The following is a 21188-nucleotide window of genomic DNA, read 5'->3' as shown; positions in this document are numbered from 1 at the left end:
TTTGTATTTGTACATAAGGATCAGAACAAGACGAGAGGCTAAATTCCGGACCGTAGACCTAATGACTAAACTCATGAAGGGGGTGGAAATCCGGCCCGCGCACTCTAGGTTGTAATTTGTTCTGATTGAATTTATAACAGTGAAAATACGTTTAATTCCACATTTAATTTATTCATCTCAGGTTGTGGAACTCGCAGTTTTCTGATAGAATTTTACCTCCTAGGCTGTGACGACAATTTTGATCAAGGTGGTAAAATTCCGCTAACCCCTATAATACCACGGCCGCCTTTGACTACAGGGTGCGGCGTGATGCGGCCTGGTAGAATTGGCAACATCGCAAGTGGTGTTGTTCAGTGACAGACGTCCCATAAGATAACATGGCAGACATGTGACATCAGCTCATTAATTCGCACTTTATTGATTTAATTTTTAATTTATGAACATAAATTTATCAAAATGTTGAAAATAAAACATAGCCTACAGAATTGAAAATTGAAACAATATGAATTAAAATCTATACCTGTGCATTTTTAAGCGGGGTCAATATTATTGTCATAGTCTAGTAATCAATGTTTCGTAAATACACAAATACCATTAGTTGCTTCCAAAAAATCAGCTGTTACAACACCACTTGCGACGTTGCCAGTTCGAAGGCCGCGGGCCCATTACGTGCTCCTATTGCATAACGGCGGTTAACATCTCTTAATTCTCTAAATCAGTGCTACATCACCAGTCACCACCCTCTATTTCTTCTAGCCTGCTTGGATTATACATCGATGCTTGTGGTTTGAGGTGCCTGACCTTTTTTTAGCTAAATTCAACAGTTCCATCTCCCTCCTCTCCACTCCATCGTTTCGTTCCGGTCTCCACTCCGGTCCGGTTCCATCATCCATCTTCCATCTTCTCTTCTTCTCATTCTTCATCTTTTAAAGTACGGTGAATTCGAATTGATTTTGTTTGGCCTATATTAATTGTTTACTTTTTGATCTAATGTTCTAATACTGCAATCACGGATTTACTTACTAGTTACTCATCAACTCATGACCCATGGGAGGACCAAAAATACGAAGTGGAAGAGACTTGTAGTATAGTTTAAACCACAGACAAGGGAAACAAAGCACAACCTACCTTAGTGTACAATTTACCTTCTACCTTTACACACAGTGAGTAAAAAACGTTCGTAAGACGTAAGTTAAATACATGAAAGAACATGAGAACCATAAGGCCCAATTTAAGTTTTATTCACATCGTGGGCTTAACTTCAAAACCTTAATCTAAAAGCGTCCAGCCTAAATCTATTGTTGGCTTATAGGCCTAAGTTAGGTTAGGCCTATAGTTGTCTAAGTTACTTGGTTGAATCTTAGTAGGGAAAGCTATGTAGGCCTACCACTCCTAACACCCCAACTCGCTCAAAACTTTCTAAAAACAAACTTCCGTGACCAAGTTTTTAAGTTAGGCCTACTGTGTCCGCGAGAGTTAAGAATCCCCTTGAGTCAGGGCTACACGCAGTAGGGATGAGCCAATGTTTTTGAACCATCTAGATGTTTATCTAACTTATCCATGTTCGATGCTTGTTACATTCTAAATAATGGTAAATAACCTGCATTTATGTTCAATTTGTTGCTAGGCCTAAATTGCAACCGGTTTTGACTCACAAAGGAGTCATCGTCGGGCCAGTACAGATGTCTTCTTGCTTCATTTGAAGGTCGTCAATTCATAATAGCCTAAATAAATACATTTAACACGTACACGAACATAAAAACAAACATTTAGGGTTAAAAACGAAGGATAATAGGCCTATTATACGGTAACGGGACACGACGTGATCGGGCGGGGTAGGCCTACTTGTTACATTAATGTTAGGCCTAGATTAAACTTAACTTACCGATTTTTTTGTCGAACATCAATGTTTTAACCAAGTAAGTTAAGTATTGAAATATGATGACTGAATTGTATTAGTTTTAAGTTAACTGAATTAAGTTATGTAGCTGTTGCAGAAACTTACAGAGAGCAGACGAAAATCTGAAAAAAACTTCGATGCTTTAGCCCTGGAAATAGGGTACCTAAATGTTTTCGCGACGATGTTAAGTTATCCGTTTACTTAGACCTAACTTAGTCCTATATCGAGGGTTGACCTAGATCGATTCTTATCCCTAACATGCCAGTGTTTGTGAGCTATCTCACACTATTTGCAGGCGCTAAACGTAAATCATGAGGGCATGTTGCCTTGGCCTAAAGAGGTGCTGTAATATGTAACTAACCAAATTTGTTGTACAAAGATTAGTCGACAACGACGATGAGGATCCTTACCTATCTTACTTCAATTTATCTTTGTTTTTGTGAGTTGATGGTCGTGTAAGTTAATTTGATTCAGTGCAGTCTCCTTTAAGTTGTGTTTCCTTTAAGATTTAAGTTTACTTAAGGCTACTCTTATAGTGGAGCAGAGGTATTTATATGTTAATTCTACAGGTGATTGAGTGCTGTGACAATGAGTGGAAAGACAAAAAGTTAATGGTGCGAATAGAATAACTAACAGAGCGATGCAAAAAAAAATTGCAATAATTCATTAAAAACTATTAAAAGAATGATGAAAGCAGGTTTTTAAATACATCCAGATGAAAACTAAACACCTGGGAAAGCGCAAGCAGAGCCGTCCTTATAAAATGTGAGGCCTGGGACAATCCATAGTTGCAAGGCCTTGTTTAATAATGGTTATGAGGGGCCTAGGGGACCGGAATGGAATACCACCCAGCAGAAAGGGGGTTTCAGGGGCCCTCCCTAAAAATATTTGTAAAATTATACTTTGTAAAGTTGTCATTTTAAGTACCGTACCGTAAGTACCTACTTTGACGAATAAAAATGAATCACACTCTGAAAATGGGTGTGAATATTATTGCCACATGGCAATAACAGGTAAGAGTAAGCGTAAAACTTCGGTCACACTAGGCTGTTTAGCAGCCGCCACTAACCAGCCGCTTGTGAGCTACCAGGGGTTCACATTGGAAGGCTGCCACCAGTTAGGAGGTCACGTGACTCCCAGCGGTGGGTTGGAAGCGCTAAAAAGTTTGACTTTTGATTTTGGCTAGTAAACACCAGCTCGCTTGCAATACCACAGCTGCTAGTTCTAGGTCAGACTAGGCTGCTTGCTGCCAATATCACCAGCGGCTGGTAGTAGCGGCTGCTAAAAAGCCTAGTCTCAAGTGTGACTGATGCTTAAAAGTACGACTCACTATTACTGGGATGGCTTTTTTATGTCATCCCACCGCGGACACTGTCAAACAATGTTTTGTATTATTTTGTCGTTCGTAGGTTTTTATTTAGGGCCTAATCAATATTTAAGTAATAATTGAAATAATTCATAATAGGCTACCATTTTAAGAGAACATAAAAACAAATAATTTAGTAGGCCTACCGGTATATTGAAGTGTTATAGTAGGTATGGCTAAGTTATTGGTTACAGATCAAATAAAAAAAATGTAAATTTAAAATTCTCAGTTATTTTTATGGAGTAGGGCCTACTAGCTTACCCGTCACGCGTTGCTGTGATTTCAAGAAAGTTAGCAATTCCATATTCAATCTCTGGAGTTCTTTTAAATTTTTAGAACACTTCATGCTTGTTTATTTTAATAGGCCTTAGTAGTATTAAGGCCCACTTAAGAATACCTTAGGGTATTCTCGTCTGAAATACTAAGGATCCGGCCTTGAAAGCACTTTTGAAAGAGAGAAAAAAACTGTTCAGGAATCTTTTTATTCAGGAAAAACGTACAGATATCTCATTTGAATTAGAGAAAGCTGACTGCATGCAAAAGGCCCTTTGGCATATTGTTCGTAGAGAGACTGGTGAGTTGAAACCTTCTTCTTTACCCATCTTAAAATCCAAGGATTCATTAATTCAGTCACCTTCTTTCTCAGGTTCTTTTGTTGGATCTGCATTTGGTGAATCGTCTACTGCAGCCAATCTTGTCCAGCAGACCCCTCCAATGCATTCTGTGTTTTTGTCTCTAGTTACTTCCAGAGAGATAGAGCAAGCAATTAAATCGCTTAAATCAAAAACGTCTACAGGCTCTGACGAAATATCCAGCTCTCTTTTGAAGCAAATGTACACATCCATTTTAGACCCTTTAGTTTATCTGTTTAATGCTTCCATGTCATCAGGTATTTTCTTCAATATTTACAAAATAGCAAAAATTGTCCCGGTCTTTAGGAAAGGTGACAAATGCGATGTTAACAACTATAGGCCGGTTGTTCTTCTTTGCACTTTATCAAAGGTAATGGAGAAGGTTGTGTATTCCAGGTTAATGAATCATCTAGACATGAAATAACATTGAACCAATATGGCTTCAGAGCTGGTCGCTCAACCACTCGAGCAATTATGGAGTTTGTTCAGGATGTATTATCCAACCTTGAACAGCGCAAACCAGCCCTGAGTGTATTCTGTGATCTTTCGAAAGCTTTCGATACAGTGAGCCTAATCACGATATTCTTTGTGAGAAACTGGAAAAATATGGTGTTCGAGGAGTTCCCCTAGCTTGGTTCCGATCGTATCTTTAAAATAGAATGCAATTTGTTGAGATTTCAGGATTTGGGTCGGATCTCGCTGAATGCAAGTTTGGGGTTCCTCAGGGTAGTATTCTCGGACCATTGCTTTTTATGGTGTATATTAATGATCTATCAGCACATCTTCATAGCTAAATCAATATTCTATGCGGATGACACAACCTTACTGTTTGGAGGTCCATGTTCCAATTTGCAATTCCGAGTTGAAGGTTATCGCTGAACAATCTTAGACTGAACTCCGATAAGTCCGTTTTCATGCAATTCCTAACTCTCAATAAGATCCCTGAATTCGTCTAGTTGAATAAGTTTGAGATAGAAGTGTGCTCAGTTGTGAAATTTTTAGGTATAACTGTGGATAAAATGTTGTCATGGTCCAATCATGTATCACAGCTTTGTTGCAAGTTGAACCGCATCTGCCATGCACTTAGGATGCTGCAACCTCTTCTTGACTGGGAAATGTTAGTTGCAGTCTACTATGGTTGTTTTTTTTTAGTCTCATGACTTATGGTATTGAAGTCTGGGGTGGTTCTTCCCATGCTGATAAGGTCTTTACCATACAAAAAAGGGCAGTGTGTATCCTCAATTGCTTACCACCACTCCATTCATGCAGAGGAGTCTTCCGGGAGAATAACATTTTAACTTTGCCTTCTATATTCATCTACAGAGCAATAATGTCTGCAGTAAATCATCTGAAGGATATTCCATCGGTTGGTCAATGTCATAGATACCCCACTAGGCATGGAGAAGATCTTTGTACTCCATGTCATCGTCTGACCCTTTCTGAAAGGAACGAACATTTTTTGGGCCCATTTTTCTTTAATAGGCTTCCTGAAGAAGTAAAGCAGTGCAGGTCAAGGTTGGGTTCTAAAGGTTTTGGGAAACAGCTGAAAAATTATTTGGTGGAAGGTGACTTTTATAGTACCGAATAATTCCTGTCTGCCTGATCTCATTCAACATGGAATTTTTTTTTTAAGTTATTTGTTTAAATCTTTAGAATAAATAGATTTAACTTATTATTTTTTGTTTTGATTTAAATGCTACTAGACCATATAATGTATTTGACGATTGAGATGTGCAGTGTATAATTTGTACCCAATTCATGAATAAAATATGTCTATGTCTATGTCTAGGTACATATAAGGCTGTTTACATGATTTTCTACTAAAACTGTTAAAGGCCATTTAACTAATTGACTTTTTTGTAAACAATATTTTTTATTTTTCCTTTTGGTGCTTAAACGAATAGATGGATAAGGATTATCTATTTTCTATTTTATCTATTTTCGTGTCTAGTTCAATAACCGGTGACGCTGAGCGCGTTCTGGGAACATGTACCGGTGCACCGGTGTCGCACCGGTGAAAAAAATGTGTCAAGCAGACAGCTATTTCCTCTTTTTCCTCCACCGGTGCAAGATTTATGCACTGGAGAAATTGTAGGGTGCATAAACACCGGCGGCCTCTGATTGGTCAGTTGTCAGTTGCTTGGACAACATCAGCATGCAGCTACGGCAAGATGGCGGGTCCATCGAGTTATGGTCATCAGTTTTATAGGTTATGTTGCGTAATGAGTGAATAATTTATTCTATGAGGGGGTTATAGCCTATTACGTATTAAGTGAATAATTTTCAAATAATTTATTCTGTGAGGACAAGTTTGTTTGGTTTAAATATTATAAAGTAAATAATAGGTGATTGTGTTGTGTAAATTATAATCCCATGTGTACCGTAAACCGGTGAATAACCGTTCTGGGATACCAAGACTCTTGCCCCAGGGTGGTACCGGTGAATAAGTCACCGGTTAATCTGCACCGGTGCACCTGTACATGTTCCCAGAACGCGCCCATTGACTGCTAGTGTCGACAAAATTTTGTTTTAGGGTTGAAATCATGATATGGGCTTCACTGTTGGTTTTATAACTAGGAGACGAGTTGTTGTTTATGATTAGATCATTATATTTGTTTAGACAAGCTTTTTAATTAGGTACTGAAATAACAAGAAACAAATTGTGAACAAAACACTACCTCACCCGACAAAACTAACAATAAAACTGGCTCCAGCTGTTCCATAAAGATGAGAAATCTACTAAGGGGTTTTATCTATGTTACAACCTATAAATAAAGAGGTCATAAAATGTTGGTAGTTAAGTTTAAAAAATAACTTAATAATACTCTTTGTTTGTCCCTGAAACAAATGACATACCCTACACAATTAATAGGCTACAGTACAACTTTATTAAAAGTAATATTTTTGTTATTTTTAAAATTAAATATGCTAACTGCAGCAAAATATCCTAGCATTTAAATGAATCTAACACGGCAGATCAAGGGTTAACACAATAAAAACTATTGAACAAATTATTTCACCCTTCATCTCAGGGACTAAAATATGGGTTTAACGGATTTCTTCATGCCAATAAATGAATAAACTTTTAAAGTCTGCAAAACAATCTTAAGCACCTGTAAAAACATCTTGATCATAATACTGTTTAATTTAATGTTTCAGTTACAATCGGAGACTGTGGCAGAGAAAAAGATATATACATCTGAATGCTGGATCTTGTCACTACTTGGATTTAAAATAGGTAAATACGAGCTTTTTGGCCTGTCCTACGTACGGGAATCGAGTAGTCCATTAAAACTGAATATTATTCAGAACAGCTAGTTTACAACTTGGTGGCCGATTCACACACACTGGCTTTGAGTACAGTAGCTACATACCACCTTCCACTGCATAGGCCTACTATCACTTACCGTACCTTATTTTACCACCTTGGTCACTGAAACCTCTAAAATGATCCGGCCTCCCGTTCTCTTCTATCCCCTGCCATTTCTAAGGAAGATACCGGTCTGAAGATTTCTTTCATTACTTGGTCTTCAAAGTGGTCGTCTACCTTGTAGTACTCATTGGAATACACTTTTAAATGTTGAAGTATCTTCTCTCCGCCATGCAAAGCCTGCCCAGCCCATCCGAGATCTGAGCCTTTTGGAATGTACCCCTTCATCAAGTTTCTGAATCATACAGTACTACTGGGATAGTTATGATATGGTGTGAATCAATTTTGGTTTCTACTGACACTGCAGCTTACTGGTCAGTTTTCTGGAGACCTACTACACCGGTTGACATTTTCATGTGTACTGTATGCGGTCATACTTATATTCAAACATCTAGAAAAAGATGTATCAACACGTAAACCACTTATATCTTAAAGGATTAAGCACTTATACTTAGACGGATTGCATGTATGACAAAACTTGATTATACGTTTAAAATGTTTAGTTCGAAATTACACAATCTCCTGATAACATAGATCTTTTACGGTAGGTAATAAACTGCATTTTAAAGTGAAATAGTGTGTAGGCAAACTCTGGATCAATATTTTTGTATACAAACAACTTGTAACATAAACATTTCAATGGCAGTTAGAAACCAGCTGTTAGTTAAACCACCACTAAAACGACTTTAACTCGTCCGTCGGCTGCTAGACTTTTTGAAAATTAAAACTTAATTTCTAAAAAACTGGGACCCTAAATTAAAATTATGGCCTCGACATTCCCTAGTTCTCAAAATTATCTTTCTTTCAACACAAAAATCAAGAAAATCCGTCAAGTGGTTGATTCAGAATCGTGAAATAAAAAAACCATGTTTCGTTTTAATATTATAGATTTGATACTTACATTTTGATACTTGAACTATGTGTCATTTTAAAGCTTATGATCTATCATAGTGAAACAACAAACAAACTCACAACACAGGCCCGGTCTATTTGAGGCTCTCGGCTAGATGGTGATTTGAGGCCTCCGCCACTGGAAATAAAACAAGGACCATTTGGGTCTTATCACGGCAACGGTGTGACAAATTTGGCCTGGGTCCGCAGGGGCAGCCATGTGAAATATTTCAGGGTGTGACAATAGGACTGAGAGAAATCTCCCTCACCGCGTCGGTCAGCACCCTTCTCCCTATCTACATACACATTGGCAAGAGAACTGATCACCTCATGGAATTGTTCACCCAATTCAAATCAAACATTACTGTGTGGGATAATTTTTCAATAAATACAGAAAAGTCCTAGGCTATCCTAACATAACCTAACCTAGCCTCACCTCAGACTATAAAAATATTTACTACAAAATTATTGTTATATAAAAAGGCAATTATACCTATTAAAATTATTTTAACATGTTCACTACTGAGCGTCGCATATATGCGACGCCACAGTCATTGCCACAGACCGAGGTATACATTTGAATCTTACACATAGACCGGTTGTCACTTGGATAACAGTACACACAGACCACGGGCGAAAACCTGTGAAACAGTGATCATTTACATTGTAATACGCTACAATCGTGTTTGTTAATAATGTATCTTGTTTTTTTGTATTTCTTATAACCTTTTGTAATGTCCCATATCTGCGACGCCCGGAACTACAGCGAAGACAATAGTGAAAATTATCGTAGTTTTCTTGAAATAGACCAAACGTCACATATATGCAACGTTTTTTCCAACTATCATATGACGTCACCAATCATCATACCCACAGACCAAGCGACACAGTTGTGCGTCAGACATCTCTGTAGATCACTGCAAGGAATTCAGTGCCTTCAAATAAACCGTTACAAAGATATAAGCATTTTAATAATAGAACACCAATGCAAATTTGCGACGGCAGTCTATTTTAATGTGACTAGCCGACGCATATATGCGACGGCAGTCTATGGGTGGAAACCGGCCGACGCATAAGTTATGTGCGCCGCTGGTCCATGTGAATGAAAAATTTTGTACTATTGCTGTAGCGAACGTGTTAATAAAGACAGGTTTTGACAAACTATCTATAAATATTTCAGTGAACGATTCCATGAGCCGAGCCCAATAGTTCACTATGTGTCCGGGGGTAGGGTGATGGGAATTAGGCAGGGAGAACGTGGAAATTCCATTCAGTCCTAATGTCGCACCCTTGGAAAATTTCGCATGACTTCCCCAGGGGGCTCAGGCTGACCCTGAAAATTGATCCAGATCTTGGAAATGCTATCCAAAGTGGTAACCCAGAAGATGACTAACTCTTTTAAATATTTTTTTAAAGAGTGGGTAATCATGCGTTTTAATTTGAAATAGTTTATTCTAACAATTTGAGGTTAATTTACAAAACATTAACTTCTTTTTAAAAGTCTTTCTTAACCTTACTTTAATATGCCTCCCCAAAAGGGTTTCTGTATGGAATTCATGTCTGTGCTTGAAATTTATCGAGAAGTGACTCTGTCACAAAATAACAGTGCAAGTATAAACAGAACTAATGGATCACATGTTTGGAGGCAAGTTAAAAGGAGCAAAGGGTCTTTAAGAAGAGGGCCAACAATATTTAAAGTTTCCCTGCACAATTTTGGCTTTGTGATGAACCACCCCAACAAGCAAGTTCATATCGACCTATCAGTCTACTTACAATAACATCCAAATTGTTTGAGAGGCTCTTCTTGAATCGTCTACTTGAAGAAGTAGAGGACAGAAACTTGATTCCAAATCATCAGTTTCGATATCGACGAGAACATTCCACAGTTGTACAAGTACATAGAATACAAGTACAGTAGGCCTACAGTTAATAAAATTAAAAAAGACCTCGAGAAAAAGAATTATTGTACAGCTTTCTTTATCGATGTAAGTCAAGCCTTGCCAAAGTGTGGCACATAGGCTTACTTTATAAGCTCAAACTGAATCTTCCTCATACATTTTATATGACAATCAAATCATACCTAACCGACAGATATTTCAGAGTTAAATTTGGAGATATCATTACAAAATTGTACCCAATTCAAGCTGGCGTTCCCCAAGGAAGTGTTCTCGGACCTGTACTATATACGCTGTTTACAGCTGATCTACCTGAAAATGTGAATACTTCTGTGTCCACTTTTGCTGACGATACTGCTATTTTAGCGTCCCATCCTGATCCAGTGGTAGCTTCAGTTAATCTTCAAAATTCACTAGATGACTTGGAAGAATGGTTGCAAACATGGAAAATAAAAGTGAATGAGAGCAAATCTACTCATGTGACCTTCACTACCAGATTAGGTACTTGTCCTCCTGTAACCTTAAATAATGTCCAAATTCCTCAATCCCAGAAAGTAAAATATCTCGGCATGACGATTGACAAAAGATTAACATGGAAAAACCACATCTGAAACAAAAGAATGTATCTAAATTTAAAATTTAAAAATCTTTCCTGGCTCCTAAGTAGTTAATCAAAATTGACCATTGCAAATAAATTATTACTATACAAAGTAATCCTGAAGCCAATTTGGACATATGGAATCCAACTGTGGGGAACATCCAGTTTTTCGAACATAAACATCATCCAACTATTTCAGTCAAAAGTTTTAAGGTTCATCCTGCAAGCCCCATGGTATGTTAATAACAATATCCTTCATAAGGACAGTGGAATTCCGGTAAAAGAGGAAATAACAAAATTTAGTGCAAAATATCTAAAGAAGCTTGAAAATCACCCTAATCACCTGGCACTAAACCTCTTGGACAACCGTACTGCTATATACAGACTGAAAAGGATTCATGTTTTGGACCTCCACTTTTTGTTTGAACAATTTAATTTTCTCTTGTTTATCTACTTATTTATTTTTTCATTGAACTATTTTTAAGTTAGATCTGTCGATGGACAGAGATTTACTAACGTTTTATTAATAGTTGTTATTGTATTTGCTGAGTATTCAAAAAACTGAACAGATTGTAAATAAAATTGTGATAAAAAAATAAAAATCTCTATGGTGATTAGCAGCATTTTCATAACGAAACGGCACACGTAAGATTTCTCAGGTGCCATTTGACGTCACTTTGAGGGAACACCAATACTGCATCGATACAAATCTGAGCCATCGGCCTCGGTGGTACAGTGGATAGCGTTGCGGGCTGATAATCCGAATGTTCCGGGTTCGAATCCCGCCGGCAGCACTCGCTTTTTATCAACAATTTTTTCATATCAGCTAGTTTGGTTGGTTTGGTTAGGTTATGACAGTTTAATTTTATAATTAAAAAATTATAAAATTGAATTTAGGCAATTATAATTTTATTTTATGAACAAAACTATTTTTTAGATTAGTAAACCTTAAATCGATTTTTCCATTATCAGCACGTTTGGTTAGTTTGGTTAGGTTATGACAGTTTAATTTTATAATTAAAAAATTATAAAATTGAATTTAGGCAATTATAATTTTATTTTATGAACAAAACTCTTTTTTAGATTAGTAAACCTTAAATCGATTTTTCCATTATCAGCACGTTTGGTTAGGTTATGACAGTTTAATTTAATAATAGAAAATTATAAAATTGTCTGTTTCTTCAGACGCAGCAGTTAGTGACGTCAAACGGCACCTGAGAAATCTTCCGTGTGCCCCACCGTTTTCATAATGCCTTGATTAAAGTTTGAGGTTAGCGAACTGAGAAATTTACCATATGTTTATTCTGTTCCCTATTTGAAGTTACTTAAAAACAGTGACTTTCCAGACGATTTAGATAACTAAAAACGGCTGCTTTCCTGACAGTATGATGAAAAATATTTATTACCCTGGATGGCAGAGTTAAAGTAAATTCTAGCACTATTTGCGGTCTTATGGAATTTTTTTTACCATAGATCGATTATTCAGTAAATTGAAGCGTACTGGAATTAATATAAGATACATCTTAAATATAGAATTCCTAACAATTGTGCATGTGTATAAAAACTATTGTTTTTAAAAAACTTCTACTTTATTTCAGATCTTCTTTGCGTGACAATGTTTATAAATGAAATACCAAGAACTGGGGAGGGATTCTAGTATCTCAAGGAAGAACGAACTCAGACACGCAGAGGGTCAACTCTGGCAAAAGGCAATAGGAATGTTCCAAGTATAACAGAGGTATCAATCAGCCCTGACCAGGGATATAATAACTCAAACTCCTGCTCATAAGGGACAACCTTTTGAATTTACTCAGTGTGTTCTCTTGCAGCATTTGAAGTTTGAAGATCCATGAAATGACTCGCTCAGATAAGTTATTTAAATGTGGTACTTGTGGTAAAGTTTTTTCTCGTAAATATAACCTGATTCGCCACGAAGAACAGATACATAAATTCGAGGATCATTTAAATATGCTTAAATGTGCTATTTGTGGTAAAGAGTTTTCTTGTAGTGATGACCTGAAACTCCACAATGAGTGGCATAGGGAAGAGAACAACCGATCTGGACGATACGAGTGTGGTACTTGTGGTAAATTTTTTTCTCGTAAATATAACCTGATACGCCACAAAGAACACACACATCAATTCCAGGATCATTTAATGACGCTTAAATGTGCTATTTGCGGTAAAGAGTTTTCTTGTAGTGATAACCTGAAACGCCACGAAGAGTGGCATAGGGAAGAGAACAACAGCTCTGAACGATACGAGTGTGGCACTTGTGGTAAAGATTTTTCTCAAAAGGGTACACTGAAACGCCACCAAGCGGTGCATTGCGTTGAGAAAAACAGTTCTGAACAATATGAGTGTGGTACTTGTGGGTTAGATTTTACTCGTAAATCCAACCTAAAACGCCACGAACAGGAGGCCCATACAGTCCAAGGGCAAATATATGAATGTGCAGAATGCTGTAAATCATTTACACGTAAGGAGACCTTGATTAGGCACATTAGTCAAAACCATTTGGGTTCTAAACCTTGTCACAAGTGTCCTAAATGTAAAAAACGTTTTCATCGTCTTACTACTATGAAAAAACATGCAAAAATGGTCTGCTTCACTATACTATAAAACCATACAGATAATAGTGTTATACCATAAGGGTATTTTTAAGCTGCAAGTATAAATCAATTGTCCTTCTGAATTTAATTGTTTTTTTTAATTATCTGAGATTTATTGGGTAGTGATACGCTGTAATTCATCACAACTTCAGATTTACATTTATAGTTAGTTTAAATAGACACAAGGAAATATGAGTAAATCATCTTAACTTGATTGCACATGGGCCGCATACTTGCAATCATGATCCTGCAGCACATGCGCATGTCATGTCTGCTTCCCATCCCAACCAACCTGTGATCAGGTTCAGTTGGGAAGGCATTGGAGAAATATTTTTCTCAGTTTGCATTGTACAATCCATTGTATGCTAGCGCAATAATCTTTTCAGCCAGACCTTTATTCTGACTTATGTCTAGGTGGCAACAATCTTGCTTTTTGTACTATTGTAGTTTGTTTTAGTAATGTTCGCATTTATTAGTAAACTGTAGCATTAAGAATGATCCAAGAATACCTTAAGAGAATTATGTAAGTTTCTAAATTTACTTGAATATCGAGTTAAACACATACAGTGGCGGACCGTGATCTGACGGACTAAGATGATCCCTACGCAAGACCAAAGAAGGTATTCATGATTTTGACGCGATCACAGAAAAAGATGACACTTTTTCTGTGGCTGCAGAAGAAAAAGATAGTGTCTCCTAGACCGAACAAGATATTCATGATTATGCCGTAATCGTGAAGAAAGTTGACGTCGCTTCCGTGACCGCAGGAGACATATATGATGTCTACAAGACCAAAGAAGATATTCATGATTATTACGCAATCATAGAAAAAGTTGACCTTATTTCCATGACCGCGGAAGAGAAAGATAGTGTCTTCAAGACTGAAGAATAGATTCATGAGTTTGCCGCAATCGTAGAAAAAGATTATGTTGTTTCCGTGACTGTGAGAGACAGAGATGATGAAGACTGCAAGACCGAAGAACATATTCACGATTTTTTTGCAACTGCGGAAAACAATGATGAGTTTTAATCACTGCGAGAGACGATTTCTACATGAACGCAGGAGATATTCAAGATATGGCTGTGGTCACGGAAAACGATGACAATGGTTCCATGACCAATGGAGGCGATGAAAAAATATCCACACGAGTTGTTGGATTTTTCCATGATCACATAGGCTGAGATAAACGAATATAAGGTGATGTTTAAGTAGGGGGGGGAGGGTGCTCTCCACATGTACTCCATTGGGGGGGGGGGGGCACTCATTGTACTTACATCACTAAACACATACTATTGATTATACAGGCAAACCTCAATTACACTTATTGCTTATTTTAAAGAAAACCCCTTGTGTATTTGCAATAAACCGTGTGGCAGGCAGAGTAAAAACTAATAACTTTATCGTAATGTAAACCTCTAATAATGAGCATAAAAAGATTAACTAACTGAGGAAAAAAGTAAAAATAAAGCTAACAAGGATCACAAATGCTTGAGAAAATCGTAAGACACACACCTATTAACCGCATACTTGAATGAAAGGTCTTGATGTACAAAACTTTCCCTTAATAGTATCAGTTTATCGATAAACCATCTCCTATGGACAGGAACTGAGAAAAATTTAGTAGCTTTTTGATGGTTCGAAACAGGACCCAGCTGTTCCTGATCATTGATTGGGCTTTAAATAAATTAATTATCCCTGGCTAGTGAAACAACTGATCTTAACAAAGCTACACAGATCATCTCACCTCACACCATTCTACACTCATCCTTTGTCATATTTGGTTAAAATACGCACCTACATGGCGTCCCCATCTCTATTGATGTTGAGGGTCTAATCACATTTAAAATATTATTGAAGATGCATCTGCTGTTACATTTGCTTTTATTTTAGTTTGTTTTTCCCGAGTTAAACTTTTGATTCTCATTGTATGATGTTAACATTGCGATAAAGTAGTTGGTTTTGATTCTGTCATATAGTTTAACGAAAACTACGCAAGATATTTTCATTTAATTAAGCAATAAGCAGGATTTAGATTTGCCTGTATTTAATCCATGCAAGGGTGTTTTTTTTTTAGAGTAGCTACTCTTAACAAAGAATTATAGTTGCACTATTTTCAAATCTCTAAAGCTTTAGAGACCCCAAAATTCTCTTAAGTATTCTTGCTCCGTTGCAAATTACAAGAAGAATAACTACAAGAATAAAGCTAACGTAATGGCTGATGCATCTTCAGTATTTTAAATCTGACTAAATGTAACACTTCAATTGAGGTTCATGCTCTAAGGAAATTGTTTGTTGAAAAACTAGTATTATAATGGGTTTCTCATCAAAACCTTTCATTCAAGTGAGCTGTTGATAGGTGTATAACCTACGGTTTACTCAAAATATTGTAATCCTTATTACCTTTATATTGGCCTAGATAGTTGATTGTATATTAGGCAAATACAAGACATCAAATAGAGTGATTTGTTTGTTAATGACTTCACTAAGTGTTCATGGGACATTTGCGTCGCTCATGGCAGACACTACCTAAGTGCTTATGAGTGACTGGTGTCGGTGTCCCTAATTTTATCTCTCTAATTTGACTGTTGTTCCCCTTAGTTTGATGACGCCACTTGCCCCACTTACTCATATGTTTTATGTTTATTTCTTAATGAACATGTGTAAATTCAATAGGCTAACAAAAAATAACAGGGCTACCTAATATATATATATTTTTTTATGAGCAGTCATTGTGTTTATACTTTCCACATGTTAATCTTTTCCTGCCCAAGCACACGAATACCGGTTAGACCAATTTTTTGTGCGTTTAAGGTTTTTTTGTCTAAATAACACAAAAATAGCAATTTGTACTATAACTTAAATCTTTCAGTAATAAAAAAAGTTTTGTATGAGTCATATTTGACTCGTTGGGCCTCTACAGTAATAACTGACCAGGGAGTGGCAAATAAAAAAAACGAGGGCAAGCTCCTTGATATCGGACGGCTCTTAGATAAAACCTGTTCATCAATGATCTGCAAATTCCAGATATATATATATATTTAAATTTTCTGTCCTAAAAATATTTAGAACATAGGTATTGCAAAAATATCTCATCGAGCATAAAAGGGGCTTATTAAAAAAGTTAATAATCTAGTCAGTAGTTTTTCCATTTCACAAACAAAACAGTGAATATTAATGTAAGGGTTTACATGTCTGAAGACTGAAACGTAAGACTTTTATAAATATATTTCTTTTAAGTAAATTAACATGTGAAGACGTTAGAATAGTAACATTATACCCCTACCTTGTAGCCAATTAGGTAGTATACTTTAATTTAGGATGAATCTAATTTAAGCTGGTAGTAGAAGTGAGATAAATTAAAAGACAAAGTAGGCCAAAGATGCATTTATTTTACGGATGTCAAATTTCTCAAAATACACTTTCCAAATGAAATTAAATATCCAGTTGTTACTTCCAAAAATTATACTAAATAATAAAATAGTGGAAAGATCTTACTTTAAACAGAGACACTGGTTTAATGGTCAGAACAGGCACTAGCAGATACCATGCAAACTAGAAGTGGTGCAAAAAGCTACTGGACCAATCATAAGAAGGTGAACAAGAAGTGGTAGTACCAAGAAGTGGTTGATTTCTGTCTGAAAACATCACACAAACCCAATAAAAACTATTCTCTATAAATTCTAATAATTAAAAGTAGATTTAAGATCTTTACAACTTCGTGTGAAAATGTGCTTCTCCTAGAACAAAACTCAACAGGTCTGTATAAACTTTACTTGTTTTCTTTTCTTGTGAAATGCATTAAAATTGATTTGAAAACTATTCATTCCTTTTCATCTTTTTCCAAAAGTGATTTCTAAAAAGCTATATACAATAAATCAGCTAAAATCTTATTACTAAACAATATTAAAACTACTTACAATTTTCTACAGCAACCACAACTTAGATGACCATATTTCCAGTGAACTTAAAACTGACAAAGTTGAACCTAGTTATCACTAACCACTACCAACCCTACAAAACTAAAACTTCTAAACTGCTGGTCACTCTTTCTTAATCTTTCTAGCCAATGATTAAATAATATTGATTTTGTTTTGTTATTTCAAATAAAAACTAACTACCATCGGTACAGAATTTCCCCTCCTTAACTTGAAATTACATAAACAAAATTATACACTCTTTTTCAAAATTAATATTTACATTTCCTTTTAAAACAACAACTCTACAAAAGAAAATAAACAAACCTTTTAAAACAAATAATAAAACTCTAACTCCGTTTGACATTTCAACTAGCGCTACCTATCAACAAATTCTACAAACACTAACTCCTAGTTCAAATAGCCTCCACACGTTTACAGCACCTTACAGAACCTTCTACTCAAAACAACAACTTCTATTTACACAATTTTTCATTTTGAACCATTTCATTTTCCTATGACAATTCAAATATTATCAATCTTATTTACAAAATTTATACCTTAAAATAAAACCTTTCTTTAAAACCCCCAATTACTTAAGCGATCTTAAACAAGCCTATTTAAATCTCTTTTGAACTCTTCACATCCGCTCACAGTTCACTGACCCCTCCCAACATCAACTCCAGACAAGACAAATAACTTTCACTTCTCCAGTTTAGTTTAGTTATGTCGTTTGCGTGTGCTGTGTTTTTCTTTAGTTTTCCCTTAATTTATTTATCCCAGTGTGTTATATTCCCTGTTTTTATGTTCCCTCGTGTGTTTCGTGTGAAGTGTTTTGTGTTCTGTGTTATTTTCCCTGTTTACAAGTGCAAATTTAATCAAAATGTTATTGTGCGTCCTTTAGTAAAAATCCCACTCATACACTACGTTCAGACTCCATTTTAGATTCATACAGATTCATACTACCTTTTGCTGCCACAAATACTCACACATTCACCAATACATACACAATTATACACTCTCTTACTAAAAACACTTTAAAACTTTGAAAATTTCTTAAGAACCTAAAACAACTCCCACAGTACTAATTTACAAAATTTCAAATTCCCTCTTAGCTTGCTAAAATCCCTTAACTAATTAATATTTCAACTAAACAAATCTAACTTCTACTTTACAGACATTTCATAAAGACCAATTTAGCTTCAGTCTTCCGTAATCTTCCATTTAATTCCATTTTTCACATTTCCTCTTCCATCAATACATTGGTTACTTTTGGTCCTCTTCACTACTTAACTCTTCTTTAAATCAATTATATGAATTTTCTTCACGTCTTCTAACTTGCTAGGATTTTGTACTAGTACTGTTGAATCACTCAGAAAATAGCGTATTACGTAAGGTCCAACGTATCTAGGTGCTAACTTCTTGCTGAATTTATTCGCTGCATTACTTAAATAATGTGTCTTGATGTATACTTCCATATTCAACTTAAATGGATGGTTTCTCCGAGGATAGCTATATCTCTCCCTTCTTTGATTTCTGGCAATGCTTCTTCTGACGTTATTTATGGCTTTCCCCAAATTTTCCCTCCTTTGATCAGGAGTTAACTTCTCCGAAATAATGTCATTAACATTCCATAAGTTTGTCAGTGCATTGTTACAAGGATGGGCAAACATTAAACCAAAAGCAGTCGATTTAGTCGAACTATTTACAGCAGTATTCAAACTTGTGGCAATCAGTCCCAGATCTGAATCCCATTTATCATGTTGATTACCATAAAAACTCCGTAAAGCATTATTAGTCTCCCTCAAATATCGTTCCGACAAATTTCCGTTTGCTCTGTACGCAGCTAGCTTTCTGTGTTCCACATAGTTATTGAACATGAATTTCTTAAATTCCTTGGATGTAAAATAACTGGCATTATCAGACACAAGTATTCGGGGTACTGAGAAACTATCAAAAATTATCTTCAATTTTTCTATGATGAATTTTGTCTTGCAATCCTTCAGAGGGTACAACCATACAAAACGGGTAAATGCATCGACCACAATTAAAATGTACTGATTGAGTTTATTTGATCGGGGAAATGGTCCAGCTAGGTCAATAAACACAGTGTTTAGAGCTTGAGTTACAGGAACAGATATCAGTCGACCTTCAAACTTACGTTGTTCCGACTTAGACATCAGACAGATCTTACATTCACGGACTTTACCTTTTACGAATTCATTTAATTCAGGATGGTGAAAACTTTCATTTACTTTACTTTGAGTCCTAAAAATTCCCATATGACCACCAATTAATGAGTTGTGATAGAATGCGAATATTACACTAAACAGTTTCTTGGGCAAATAAATCTTCTTTTTAAACAATAAAACTTCATTTTTCAGGGTATAATTTTCATTATTAGTCTTATTCTTGATGCTTTCAATGATTTTCTTACACTCTTCATCGCTCTCTTGATGTACTTTAATGTCCTTAAGATCCAATGGTATTTCATTTAACACATTACAAAAATAGACTTCATTGTTGATATTGCTTAACAGATTAGTTTCGTGAATTTCCGTCTCACTCTCTTTCTCTCCACTAAACATACGTGATAACGCATCAGCTATTATATTCTCCGAACCTTTTACATGTTCAACTGTGAATGGAAGACTAAACAACCTTTCAAACCATCTAGACAATCTTCCACGGCTTTTTCGAGATTTGAGCATGAAACTAAGACCTTGACAATCAGTAACTAATTTAAAACTTCTTACTTCCAAGAATTGATGCCATTTCTCTACACACAATATTACACTGTAAGCTTCCTTTTCGTAAGTGCTATAACGCATCTCAGTAGGTGTGAATTTCTTCGAATAGTAAGCAATAGGCATTAAATTCCCCTCCTCATTTCTTTGCAATAAAACACCAGCAGCTGCTAGGTCGCTTGCGTCGGTATGCAATTCAAATTCTTTAGAAAAATCGGCCATTTGTAGTATAGGCGGATTTGCTATCTTACTCTTTAAGGTTTCAAACGCATTTTGACACTCCTCGTTCCATTTAAATTTTACACCTTTCTTTTTCAGCCCAAACAGAGGTAAACATATTTCAGCATATTTAGGAATATATCTAGACCAATAACCACACATTCCTATAAACTGTCGCACTTGCCTCACAGTTTTTGGAGCAGGAAATTTCATTAATGAGTTAGTTCGCTCGGGATCTATTGTGATGCTATCTTGTTTAATAATATGTCCTAAAAAACTTATTTCCTTACAAAAGAATTTGACTTTTTGTGGATTTACCGTAAGTCCGTGTTTTGCTAATCTCTTAATCACTTCTGTAACGTGCTCAATATGGTTTCTCTTATCAGGGCTATATACAACTATATCGTCACAAAAGTTAATCATATACTGAAATTTGATGTCATTAAATATTTTGTCCAAATAATGCGATAGTACGCTACTGCCTATTTTCAATCCAAATGGAATTCTCTTCATACGGAATTTACCAAAAATTGTACTAAAAGATGTTAAATCTCTGGATTCTAAAGCTATGGGACATTGTAAAAATGCTTTGTTTAAATCTATGACTGTAAAATATCTAGCTCCTTTTAGATGCTGATACATATTCTGCATATCTCCTAGCGGGTAATCTACATTGATTAACTTCTTATTGAGTTCAGAGTAGTTAATTACAAGTCTGCCATCTTGAGTCAAAAATGCAGGGGCGCTATATGGACTAGTGGAAACTTCCGCGACATCTTGTTTCATCCAGTCATCAATTATAGCTTTCATCTTCTCTACTTTGGGTGGACTTAAAAAATAAGGGCGGATACTAACAGGTTTATCATCCGTCACTTTAAGCTCAATTTCCAAATCAAGTGCTGATCCTATCTTATCCGTAAAAACAGTAGGAAAATTCTTAATTAACTTCTCAGCTTCTTCACACATTTCAACATCTCCTACTT

General features: G+C 35.9%; 1 long non-coding RNA gene across 1 annotated transcript in view; it reads left to right on the top strand.

The window, feature by feature from the left end:
- Positions 1-1003: 1003 nt before the first annotated feature.
- Positions 1004-21188, top strand: part of LOC128999615 (uncharacterized) — a 47347-nt gene continuing 27162 nt past the window's right edge. Inside the window, exons 1-3 of the long non-coding RNA XR_008491309.1 lie at positions 1004-1163; positions 7058-7136; positions 12311-12450. This is a non-coding gene — a long non-coding RNA (uncharacterized LOC128999615). The remainder of the gene's footprint in view (positions 1164-7057; positions 7137-12310; positions 12451-21188) is intronic.

Source organism: Macrosteles quadrilineatus, unplaced genomic scaffold, assembly GCF_028750875.1.
Source record: "Macrosteles quadrilineatus isolate MER2022 unplaced genomic scaffold, UCM_ALF_1.0 Scaffold_8__2_contigs__length_117827958, whole genome shotgun sequence".
NCBI classification, from domain to species: domain Eukaryota; kingdom Metazoa; phylum Arthropoda; class Insecta; order Hemiptera; family Cicadellidae; genus Macrosteles; species Macrosteles quadrilineatus.
This window is presented reverse-complemented; position numbering and strand designations above follow the sequence as displayed.